The sequence below is a fragment of the Megascapheus bottae genome, chromosome 5 (assembly GCF_031878675.1).
Source record: "Megascapheus bottae isolate mThoBot1 chromosome 5, mThoBot2.hap1, whole genome shotgun sequence".
NCBI lineage: Eukaryota > Metazoa > Chordata > Mammalia > Rodentia > Geomyidae > Megascapheus > Megascapheus bottae.
Genome location: NC_143513.1, coordinates 53,124,829 through 53,138,540, shown reverse-complemented (window position 1 = coordinate 53,138,540; position 13,712 = coordinate 53,124,829). Strand labels below are relative to the sequence as shown.

Here is a 13,712-nt window from a genome sequence, read left to right as displayed (position 1 = left end):
GGTATTTCCTCACTACTGCTGTGATTGTCTCAATCATCAGAAACACAAAGCCAGTTTCCTTCCTTTTCTAAGACAACACTGACACAAAACAGATGACGAGGGATAGTGTATATTAACCAAGATGTATTGGACAGTTAGACAATCAATGGGAGAATTTTAATATGGAATCGATCATACTTTGTCAAAGCTGTAGCAACCAAACCCCACCACAGGAACCCCAGTTATTTCTCTTCAAAATTTAGGATCTGGTCTATTTGACATGAATCTGAAGGTCATTCTCATTTCCAAAAAAAAAAAAAAAAGTCTACATTAAAACCCTTTTGTTGGAATGCTTTACATTTTCCACAGAACAGAAACTAAAATAATCTGTTATACAACTAGTCACAAATACAGTCCTCGAGTTTTTTGTTTTTGTTTTTGTTTTCCCACACACGTGAGTATTGTCTAAAACCTGTCTTCTTTGTAGCAGCTAGGCCCTGCTATCACTGTGCTTGGCTGAGTTCACAAATCTGTTGTAATCTGTAGCTTCCCTGTCACTTCTCTGGCTTTCCTTCCCTGCTAAGCTTTGTTTCCTGGCAGTAATTTTAAAACCTTCTGCCACTGCCATAGCTACTGCTGCTGCTGGAACCACGGTAGCCACCCCTGGTTTTATGGTTTGGAGAAGTATTGGCCTCCACCACCGTAGGGACCAGAGTTTCTGCCTCCAAAGTTTTCTCCCTTCATGGCCCAAAATTTGAAGACTGATTGCTGTAATTTCCAAAATCATTGTAGCTTCCACCACCTCCAAAATTTTTCCCCTCATTACCAAATCCGTTGTAACCATCCCCACTGCCACCATATCCACCACCACCTCGGCTGCCACCAAAGCCACCTCGACCACGGAAGGTTCCTCCACAACCAAAACTGTCATTGCCACCAAAACCACCTCCATGACTGCCACCAAAGTTTCCAGAACCACTTCTGCCCCTCTGGCTGAATGAAGCACTAGCCATCCCTCGCTTTGGTGAAGTTTTCCTTACTTCACAGCTGTGGCCATTCACAGTCTGGTATTTCTGAATGACAATCTCGTCCACGGAGTCGTGGTCGTTAAAGGTTACACACGCAAAGCCTCTCTTCTTCCCACTGCCTCGGTCAGCCATGATTACAGTCACTGCAATTTTCCCATATTGTTCGAAATCATCTCGCGGGTGGTGTTGTCTTCTTTAATGCCACCGACAGAGATCTTTTTCACGGGTAAGTGGGCACCTGGTCTCTGAGCATCTTCTCTGGAGACGGCTCTTTTTGGCTCCATGACTCTTCCACCCACTTTGTGTGGTCTTGCATTCATAGCTGCGTCCACTTCCTCCACAGTGGCATAAGTCACAAACCCAAAGCCCCTGGGACGCTTGGTGTTTGGATCTCTCATTACCACACAGTCCCTGAGGGTTCTCCATTGCTCAAAATGGCTCCTCAGACTCTCATGGGGGGTTTCAAAGCTCAGCCCTCCCATGAAGAGCTTCTGCAACTGTTCGGGCTCCTTAGGAGACTCTGACTTAGACGTGAAGGCAAGCAAACAGAAAGAGAGAGGGGGAAAGGGGGAGGGGGAGAAGGGAGAGGAGGAGAAGAAAAGAGAGGGAGAGGGGGAGAGGAGGAGAGAGGAAAAAAGAAAGAGAGAGAGAGAAAGAAAGGCAACATTATAAAGCATTTTGATATTAGACTTCCAGACTTCAGACTGTTGATGGGCTATATACTCTATAGACATAATGTTTTATTACATGCATCAGTATGTATCTATGACATACAAACCTTCAGCTTAATTTTAATTATACTCTAAAATCTAAGTGCCAGTGATTGTATATAGAGATTCCCTTCTTGAATACTTGTTTGTTAAACAAGTATCTGAAATATGATGTTAAAATCAATGTTAATAAATTATTTAATAAAAAAAGATAAAACAAAAAAGAAGAGGGTGGGGAGACACTTGGCGATGCTTCCTCAGTCGCAGCCATGAAGAAAAAGCTAAGCACAGTTTTTTTTTTTTTTTTATGGAACCAAGAATAAGATTTTAATGAAATGATTCTAGCGGTTTGTAACACAAATTTCTAATTTGGAATTGATAGAATAGGAAACAGAATAAATTATCTTTTGTAGATACAGAGTATTGGTGGACTTTTTGTTCAGACTTTTTGTTTAGATTGGATATGTATGTTAAACTTGTCCTATTTCTAAAGCAAAATAAAAGACATATACACAGTTTTATCAACACTTTTCTCATTTCATTTCTTCCCCCACCTTCATTTCTTTCTACCTTTTATGTTAACGCAAATCTCAGGTATCATTTTCTTTTTTTTAATATATATAATAATTATTTTTTTATTGTAATTAGTAAAAGGGTTACATGATATTTGCCAGATAGAAGGTGCATTAATTCACATACATTGATACCCTTTCACATGTCTTGGTACCCATTTCCCTCCCCCCCACACCCCCCACCCATCTTGGTTTTCCCCCCTTCCTCTCACTTTGTTATCTGATATATTGAATTTATTTGTATTTGGATGTTTGAAATCAGGTATCATTTTCTTTCATCTTTAATTATGTGTGTAGCTAAAGTTAAGAAAGAAGTCTGATTCTCAATGTGAGAGGCAGTAGAAGCACTGGGGAAAGTGGAGTCCCAGAGATCAAATGGCTCTTGGAAAGACTGTGGTGACAGAATGTTCTTTTGGGGGTGGGTCATTAAAATGTTTAATATGTGCAAGTAATCTCTCTCTTTTTTTGCCAATCCTGGGACTTGAACTCAGTGCCTGGGCACTGTCCTTGGACACTTTTTGCTCAAGACTAGTGCCTACCACAAGAGCCATAGCACCACTTCTGGCTTTTTCTGCATATGTGGTACTGAGGAATTGAACCAGGGCTTCATTCATGCTAGGCAAGCACTCTACCACTAGGCCAAACTCCCAGCCCAAGTAATCTCTCTCTCTCTCTCTTTTTTAAATGATATTAAGGATGGAATTCAAGGCAGGCATTCTACCAGTACACTACAACTTGCTACCATTTTTTATCTGGTTATTGTTTTAATTGTACTCTCATAAATTCTGATAAATAGTTATAGCAGTATTTCTTAGAAACCCAGAAATTTTAGTTTTCCATTTTTTTCTTTGATCCAAGAGTGGTGTGATGCTGTGTTGCTAAAATTCCAAGTTACAGAAGATTTAAAATTGAAGTGTACAGTTTATCACACTGTCATTAGAACATACTTTTATAAATTTTACTAAGGCATATGAAAGTCTTCTTTGTGAGTTGCATCAGTTTCTATTAGAGTATTGTGTTTACTCGGAACAAACATGATCGTATCTAAAATTTTGTCTATTGTTGCTTCTCTTACGCTTCTTACTTTTCAAGGCTTCTAGATTACTTAGATTTATGTGAAGTATTCATAGCCTTTTGTAATTAGTGGCCTTCATAATTCATTGAAATGTGTCTTTATATGTACTATTCAGTGCTTCACAGTTTGAATTGTACATTGTCAGATATCCAGGTCTTTGGTTTGCTTACATATTTTAGTATACCTTTTATATCCTTTTACCTTCAGTTTTCTTTGAATTGCTTTAAGTATGTATTGTAGTTTGCAATTAGGTTTTGCTTTTTATGAGGTAGTCTGGATATTTGCTGATTATAAAAGCAATATGTACTTAACATAAAAAACAGAACTATAGAAAGGTATAAAAAAGATTAAAAAAACACAAGTGCTTCTAACCCTTTACTCCAAGGACAAACAACTGCTTTTTAGCATTATGATATATTTCATTTATTTTTCTGTTCCTTATGTTTGTTATGAAGTATTTCCACTTTATATGTTATTTACTTTTAAAATAGTATTATCCCTCAGGACATGGATTTCTTTTTCCATTTGTTTATGAAATCTAGTGCTGTACTTTCCCCACTATGTTTCCATATGTAGTTATTCAGAATGCCCAGTCTGCTATGTATACTGAAGTTCATATAAGATTTAAAGCAAAACTGCCTTTGGATTTGTATTTTCCAAAGAATTAATTCATTAGAAATTTTGTGATTACATGGAATATACTCTGTCTACTCTGGTTAATCTCTTCAGTGACATGTACTGAAGATGTGTGTGGGATGAACATGGAAGCTAGCCTTCAAAGTGGGACTCTTGAAATGAAAGGGGAGCTATTAATATCTAGTTCCGAATAACAGGGTTTAACCAAGAGTATCTAGGGAAAACTGACATCTAAGGGCTCTGTGGGAAAAAAAAAGAGCTCTATCCTGAGGATACCTGCAGGAAAGTTGCATACAGCAGCTACAGCAAAGATGAGTTTTTCATCTTTCCTCTTCCCCCTCTTCCTCTCTCTTCTCTTTTTCCATAAGTCTGATTATTGTCTAGCTAGTTGACATTTCCATTGCACCAGTACCAAATATTCAATCATTATTGATCTTGTCTTGCTGAAACCATCTGGTTTCTTGAAGAATGGCTAAAGTTTGAGTGAATTCTTAAAAGAAGCGTATCTTAGTTTCTTGTCCTGCAAACATAAGCTCCCTTTACTTAAAATGTCTTCATCATCATCTTGGTCTCTCTACTCCCTTGTCTTCAGTGGCATGTTCTGGAAGGCATCTGAATCAAATGTTTCCTAGTGTGACTAACGTCTATGAGCTCAAACATGCCTAACCTAATGATATTCTTGCATTCAACTTCATAGACCCAAAACACAGTAAGCTGATTTTTAGAAGAAGATAATGACAGTTTGTGTCTGCATGGTATCGCGAGAGAACCAATAATTATAATACCAAGATGACTATCCCAAGCTTCAAAGAACTGCGAATTCCAGATGTGATCAGACTTTTTTCCAACTAAGATATTTCTTGAGCATCTGCACCACAGTCAACGGCTGTGTCAGTGATGACGCTGTGGTTTCTCTTACCACTGAGAAACTCATGAAGGAGCTTCTGAAATGTGGGAAATGGGCAGAGGCACCAGGAAAGTCATGGACCTGCACTTGTTTTATTGTTATCAAGAAGAGCTTTCTACCTAACATGTGAGTATTCAACTATTAAATGGCTCTGGACAGTAGCTATGTTAAGGAAATTCATATAAGCTGCCCTGAAAACTAAAAGTATATGTATTTAGCATATTCAAAGATTTAGGAGAATTCTATTGATTTCTTTTTAAAATTTTTATTGTTATTATAAAGGTGATATACAGAGGTATTGCAGTTACATATGTCAGGTAAAGAGTACATTTCTTTTTAGACGGGGTCTCCTCTTCTCTCACTTTCTTCCACATTTCCCCTCCCATCCCCACCCACAAGCTATATAGGTCATTTTCAACATCCTGTCCAGTGAGTACCTTTGCTGCATTTGTTTCCCCTTTATTCCTCCATTTCTGTGCCTCCCCTTACCACTACTAGACACATAAATGAACAGACAGAACAAAAAGAAAAGATAAAAACAGCTAAAAATAAGTAACCTCTTTTTTCCATTTCTTAGAGTTCATTTTGATAAATATTATTTCATACGATCAGATGTGCATAGGCATTGTGTCTGTGTGTTCCTCTCCTGAGGGTCCTCGTTTGGTCTTACTGTGTGTGAATGCCTAGAGACCTGTTTTATTTAATATGACCCTGTGTATCTTAGATCTAGCTTCCACATAGTCCATAGACTTCTTGTTCTCATCACTATCTTCTTTTTTCCTTGACATTGACATTGTTGACCATTGGTTAGGAAGTTATCTTCACTCAAGCAGATATTCCTAGCTGAAGATTAAACATCATGGATTTCAACGCCAAAAATGAGGGTAAACACATTGAAAGGGCTAACTTCTAATTGTTTGGGAAAGGATCAAGGGCAATAAATACACTCGCTTTTTCTGTTTGCACATTCCATTATCAGGATGGCCACTCCTATATTTCTACTGACTTTCACGTATGATTTAAAATAAACCTGTCACTGATTTCTTTCCACTAAAAACTAATTATCAAGGATTAACATGTTTGATTTAATAACCATCCAGTTCAAGGCACCAGCAATGGCACTGTCACACTGGCTTATAGACAATGTAGAGACCAATGTTATTTCTAGCATTGTTGCAGTCTGGAGCTGGAAGTCATTACAGCTTTGCTCTAGTGGTGATGTTACAGGTTGTAAAAGTTAACTTCTGTAACTCTGTTCAAACCCAAGTTTATATAGCAGGTTTTCCATCTTCAGTTTAGGTTTCATTTAGACTTCTGGCGTGCCTAGAGTTTTGGAGAATTAAATATCAAATCTGAGTCCAAATTCTATTGTGATATTAACTACAGCTTGTTATTTTCACAGTGATATGTTTGTATATGTAAATGTGGCAGAACATGATGATCCTCTTTACTTGAGTGATGATAATGGCCTCAATCTTTAATTAAATGACATCTTTAGAATTCAAACTGTTGCTTTCTTCCACATGACTGCTGAGGAAGATGGATATGGCTCATTAGAGTTAGACATAGGCATCAGAGCTGCTGCTGTTGATAAATTTGATACTCCAAGATGCCAAAAATATAGTAACCAGCCAGGTGCTGGTTCCTGCCTCTAAGCTTAATTATACAGGAGGCTGAGAACTAGAGGATCATGGATTCAAGATCTGCATAGGAAGAAAATGCTGTGACTTTCATCTCTAAAATAACCTGCAAAAGGCATGCCTGGAGGCATGGCTCAAGTAGTAAAGTCCCATCTGAGCAAGTAAGCCAAGCAAGCATGAGGTTCTGAATTAAAAATCCCAGAACCACCAAAATTTTTTTTAAAAAAAAGGAAAGAAGGAAGGAAGAAAGCAAGCAAGCCTGCAAAGAGCTGTATAATAAATGTGATCTCTTCTCATATACTTCTTTGTAATTTATGGTAAATCATTTGAATGTGCTTGAAATATTTTCATTTTATATTGTTTTGTCTCCTATTTTTCTCACTCAAATTTTTGTTTATGATTTTTCTGTGGTGATATATATCTAATTTACTGTTGCATAGCATTCTACCGTTTTAATATATCTCCATTTGTTTATCAAGTCATAGCCTTCATTTTCCTGATTCTATGTTATTATGGTGTTTCTTTTCTATTGTTACAAACAGTGCTGCTATGACTGTAAAAGAAAAGATCTATGGACGCAATTATATAGAAATACAAACTATATCAAAATTATCTTAAGGAAATGGAAAAGACAATCTGCTAAACATATTTTCAGTGCATACAACCATCAGAGGGTTAGTGTTAAGGATGTATAAAGAACTCCAACAAATCAGTAGAAGAATATTAAAACTTCAGTGAAAATGGGAAAAAGCTATGAGACAATTTATAGAAGTACAGAAAAGTAAGCTTGAGTGACCAAGAAAATATTATAAGACGATCAATTTCATTTAGAATTACAGAAAAATGGAAAGAAGCCTTACAATAACTATATCTATCATACTGCATATATCTATCTGGGCGTGGTGGCTCATGTCTACAATCCTACCTACTCAGGAGGCTGAGATCTGAGGATCAGCCAGCCCTGGCACTAAAGATCATGAGACTCTTATCTCCAATTAACCACCAGAAAACCAGAAGTGGCACGTGGCTCAAGGGGCAAGTTGGTAGCCTTGAACTGAAGAGCTCAGGGACAATGCCCAGGCCGAGTTCAAGCCCCTCGACTGATCAAAAAAAAAAAAAAAAAAGGAAGTATTTTTTTTAAAAGTTGAGCCCCAATTTAGCAAAAATATCCTTTGATGAAAACTCCTTCTCCCTGGTTTGAGGAAGTTTAAATTACTACACCCATTTTGGGGAACAAATGAACAACGTGTGGTAGTTTTAAAGATAAGAATGCATGTATATTAGAAAAATGCTTGGGGGATGTATGCAAATGTTCTTTAGTTATTGCAAATGGACAATATTTTTTCTGTAGGAAAATTTGCTTCATGTAAAACATATTGTATTTTAAATAACAATGATTTAGTTATTTCACTCTTGAACTCATCTATGTGTATTAATGTAAAATCAGTTTTGATAGTCATTAATACCTATAGCTTTCAAACCTACACATTTATTTTTTTTTACACTCATTTTATGTGCAGTGCATGTTTGCTGCTTTGTGATGTCCTGCAATGATGGAAGCCCAGTAGCTACTGGCTATTGCTTTTAAGTTTTACAAAATAACTCAACTACTCCTTTCTTCGCTCTTATAAATATCTCTGTCCCAGAAGGCAAGTTAGTCAGCTTTGCAGGAAGTGTCTCATTATGTGGATTAACCTATCCTTGTTTCCATCATCTGCCTCTTGTCCTGACCACAGAGGACGCTCAGTAATCACTGGTTGATGTTGATCAGTGATAATGCTCTTGTCTGCCTGTCTCCTGGGCTTTCATCTGCAGAGACATTAAAGACATCCATTTAGTCACTAGCAGGAAATGAATAAACAGATGCAGAATAGCTTGTGAGATTACAAAGCATACACAAGAATAATTCCCTAAAGTTCCATCTTGCAGAGCTGCTCCATTCTCGGCTTCTGAGATGCAGAGAAAATAAACACAAGGAAGCATGACCATATAGGAACAGCAGAAGAGGCATTGCTTCAGTGTTTTAGAGCACTATCTAACCCATCTCTCCTAAAGCATTTCATAGTGGAAATCAGATTTATTTTAGACAAGTTTCCCTTTAAGTCAGAGAAGAATGTTGACATCATTTGTTTCCTATGTATCAAATACAAGTACCGTGTGTGTGTGTGTGTGTGTGTGTGTGTGTGTGTGTGTAAATAAAACCCACATATCCATCAGACTGGTAAACACTTCTCTTAGAAAATTCAGAGTGTGAAAGGTATATCTTGTCAAATCTCTAATACAGTATAGAAATATAATATATAAGTAATATCTTACTTTTATTATGAGTTGTGCTCTATTATTCCATTAGTTATAGTTATTTTATATAAAATCATTGGGAAAATAACCTCAGACAATAGGCAGCATGAAAAATTTCTGCTGTGATAAAACACAGATTCTACTATACATGATTCAACAATCCATATCTGGCAGGATTTTTCTTGGTTTATGTATGGCTACATTTTACTGCCATAATTTTCCTCCAAGCAAACTCCATGAACTCTGGTGATGATCATAAACATCCAGACCAAGCATGTGTTCAGTCTGTTATGCAATTATGCATAACAGATAAACCAAGCAAGCAACACCCTCCCAACACTTTGCAGAACACTTGGGTGGAAAATCTGCTCTGTTGTGAGTTTCCTTGCCCTTCATTGCTAAGAGAATTTAGTATTTTGGTCCTGGGAAGGGGGTGCCTCTTTGATTCTAGTGTATTATATATTGTTACTCACTCTGCAGAGACAGAATGGGCAATCTTGGAGACCAAGATTAATGATACCACACACATATAGGTGGCATAGAATGTTTATTACACAACAAGAATCCCTGGAAAAAGCAAGGCTAGAGAGAACAAAAAAAAAGGAGCCTACTTCAGGGCTCTTCAGTGGCTACTGATAGGGTTGGGTAAAGCTTCCCTAAACACAGCAGAGCCTTTTCTAGCTTGAACTTACCCTTGGAGCAAGAGATGGAGTATCCAAGTGTTAATCAGCTAGCCAAATGTAGGGCAGAGAGTGAGACAAAGAAGTAGTCATTAAAAACATTTGGATGAGGACCGGGTGTTTGGCCTAGTGGTCGAGTGCCTGCCTACCATGCATAAAGACCAGGGTTTGATTCCTTGGTGCGACATACATAGCAAAAGCCAGAAGTGGTGCGGTGGCTCAAGGTAGAACACTGGCCTTGAGGAAAGCCCAAGGACAGTGCTCAGGCTCTGAGCTCAACCCAGGACTGGCAAAAAAAAAAAATGTGGATGATAAGCCAGGCTCGATGGCTCACACCTGTAATCCTAGCTACTCAAGCTACTCAGGAGGCTGAGAACTGAGGATCAAGGTTCAAAGCCAGCCTGGCAAAAAGGATCTGAGACTCTTATCTCCATTTAACCACTAGAAAAATGGGATGTGGAGCTTAGGTCAAGGGTATGAAGGGTATGGTGGTGGTAGCCTGGAGCTGAAGAGCTCAGGGACAGTGCCCAGGCTGAGTTCAAACCCCATGACCCACAAAAAAAAAAAACAAACCCAAAACAAAAAAGAAAATTGGCCGGGTGAAGTGGCTCATGCCTGTAATCCAGGCTATCCTGGAGGCTGAGATCTGAGGTTCAAGGTTCAAAACCAGCTTGGGCACAAAAGGACCTGAGACTCTTATCTCCAGTTAACCTCTAGAAAATGGGAAGTGAGTCTTGGCTCAAGGGTTGGGCAGTAACCTTGAGCTGAAGAGCTCAGGGACAATGTCCAGGCTGAGTAGAAGCCCCAGGATCTCCCCCCAAAATACTGGATGATAATCTTTTTGATGGCGGTACTGGAGTTTGAACCTCTATTCTTCAAGTCACAAATCTAACCCTTGAGTGATGCTTTTTTTTTTTTTTCCACCAGTCCTGGTCTTAAGCTCAGGGCCTGAGCACTGTCTTGGACTTTCTCAAGGTTAGAGCTCTACCACTTGAGCCTCAGTACCTTTTCCAGGTTTTTTCTATGTATGTGGTACCGAGGAATCGAACCCAGGTCTTCGTGCATGCTAGGCAAGCACTCTACCACTAGGCCAAACTCCCAGCCCCGTTGAGTGATGCTTTTATGTCACTGGTTCCTAAGTGTCTATCAAGCAAGACTGTCACTCCTTAGATAAGGTGTTCGGATAAGGAATGATTCACTGCTTTTTTTTTTTTTTACTAAGACATCATCACTGAGAAATTTCACTCACATTTACTGTGCATACTATATCAAATAATTATTTCTTAAACTTGGATTTTTTTTGTAATAATATTCATTGCCTTTAAAATCCTCTAGATTCCACATCTACTGGGATACCTTTGTTTGCTAAAACTTGCCAATACTAAATGTGTATGCTAAAATAAAACACATATCATTTAATGTAACTTGATTGAATGGCTTATAAACATGTTTCCAATTTCAGTCTAAGTAATAACTTGCTTGAAATACTACTACTGACAACATCCTTGAGAGGATAGGGGGTATTGTTAATGGGGAGAAAATAGAGAAGATGCAGGGGCATTATTATCCTCTTTCTCTCGTTAAAGATAATGCAGGGTTTTTAGATAGGATGTAAAGAATCATCTAAGAAGAAAATCAGACATAAAGATTCTTGGGATCTGTAGCAACTATGATGAGGAAGTCAGACTATGTAGGTCAAAGATAGAAATTCATGTCCAGTCTCATTCTAGGCAAAGTTCTATTCTGGAGTTGGAACAGATTTTAGAAGACAAAACAATCTTCTTGGAAAAAGCATGGAACAACCCTAAGATTAGGGTTAAGAATAAAAGACTTTTCTGGACCATGGCCTGTACAAAGGTTTTATGAATTTCTTGAGGTTCAGGAAGTATGATTATCAAGAGACTTACACACAAGATGTCAAATAGAAGTTCCAAAGAAAGGTAGAAATATGAAATGGGTTCTTGAGATTCCTGTTTAATGTCAAGCTCCAGTATTTGTATAAAATGAAGATATCTAGTAATTTTAAAGAGTAGAAACAGCAAAAATAAGATCAAAATTACAAATTATAGTCACTTACATATTCACCCATTTATTTCCAGTAATAAGTGAAGTGCTCACCTGTCAGGAGAGTCAGCTCAGACACAGCTACAAAGTAGACAAAGTTCATCTTCCGTGCTCTGTCTATACTTCTTTGGCTTCAACTTCACTTTTTACACCTACACCTACCCTCCACTTCTTTGTCTTCTGACATGTCACCAAAAATCCACTATGAATAATATAATGTGTATAAATATGGACTGAAAAGAACTAAATCTCTGCTATCTTTGGAACATAGACCTTACAAGTTCTGGTAATGGTAATAATGACAATATTGGGTTGTATCCTGGCTACTTGTTGCATGCCAGTTACTTCTCTAGACAGATCTTTTGTATATTTTGTGACTCTTAACTGCTGACTGATGAGGTAAGGACAAATATCATTACCACAAAGTAAGACTTGGTGAAGTTAAGGAAATTTCCCACTATTCAATAAAAGCTAGTGGGAATAGGGAAGGGAAGAGTGAAAAGAAAATGATTGGAAGGGGTTGGGGGGAGGGAGGGAAAGTGGGAAAGGGTAACAATGTTTGAGCAGTATTATATTCATTATCTTATAAATGCAACTGTTACCCCTCTATACATCACCCTGATAATAAAATAACATATACATTAAATTCTTCCTTGTTGTTTTAGATTAATATTTGTTTCTCTGGGCACATTTTCTTGAGTGATTAGGATGCAAAATTTCTCTGTAAAAATGTCGTTTGAATTGTCAGAGAATTTGACTTTGTTGAAAGTTAAGACATCTTTTAGTAGAAAGGAAAAGTGTTACATTGCAAAAAAATAACCCGCTTCTTAAAGATGATGTATTATAAGAAAATGTCACTAAATGCCAGTTCAGCTTTATGTATTATGTATGAAGAATATGAGAAAATAGCTTCAATGGTGACAATAAAGTCTTGGAGCATTGGTCACTAAGGTATTGAACTTGGAGTTACAGATATTTAGGCAGAATATCAAATGGGAAAGCTAGCTCTGCACATGAGCAAGTACTACTCAAGAAAACAAGTTACTCTGCAGACATCATCTAAGGTTCAGTTAATGAGAACATCCCTTAAGTGCTCATGAGGAGAGAGATGTTTTATTAATGCCACGTTATTGGTAGTTTCAGACATGCTTGACAAATGGCTCCCAGAACATCTCATGTTCCATGAAGCTGAGGTGTATAAGTAGAAATAGCTAGAGCAGGTTGTTTGGGGTCTCTTGCAATGTCCTGGTTGGACAAGAAGATTCTGTGTATGTGTGTGGGGCTGGGGATGTTTTAGCTAGGTAGGATGGAGAAGGCAGACACATTGGGAAGATGTTTGAAGGTAAATACCACGACAGGGATCCAGTGTTGTATCTAAGGAATTAACCATTGCCACAGAAGGTGAGAACATGAGAACACGGAAGCTGAAATAGTCTGAACTGGGTGTGGATTATGCACTGGGAGGAGGGTGGAATCTTGTCTGACTTCTCAAGAGAGGTCTCTTCATTAAACAGCTTGCCCTTCATTCTGTTGTAGAAAATATCTGTAAGGTTTTAACCTTACAGATTTCATGTGTATAAACAGGTATTAAATGGTTAATAAGTACCCATTTGCATATTGCAAAGTTTAAAAAGTATGCAATAGACATAGGTTAATAATGATCTCTAGATGTAAGCCCTATGTTTCATTTCACATTTGTTACAGCTACTTATGACAAATGTTTACATATAATGCATAGCATTGTCTTACATACTTAAAAATGTAAGGACATGTACTTTATGCAAAGCTTACTTATCCCTCTCAATGTTATGTGACTTAGCTAGCCACTTTAACTGTGTGTGTGTGTGTGTGTGTGTGTGTGTGTGTGTGTGTGTAGTAGGGCTGAACACAGGACTTTTGCCCTCTTGTTTGTCTTTTTACTCTATCATTGGTGCTTTGTCATTTAAGCTGTGCCTCCAGTTTCCAGCTTTTTTTTCCTGTTTATTTGAGATGAGTCTCATGGATTTGTTTGCCTAGACTAGCTTAGAGGCAAGATTCTCCAATATCAGTCTTTTAAGTAGCTAGGATTATAGGCAAGAATCACCATCACCCAACTCCACTGTAATTCTTACAGAGTACTCCAT

General features: G+C 37.8%; 1 pseudogene; it reads right to left on the bottom strand.

Moving 5' to 3' along the window:
* Positions 1-584: 584 nt before the first annotated feature.
* Positions 585-11,692, bottom strand: LOC150063405 (heterogeneous nuclear ribonucleoprotein A1-like; annotated as a pseudogene).
* Positions 11,693-13,712: the final 2,020 nt, after the last annotated feature.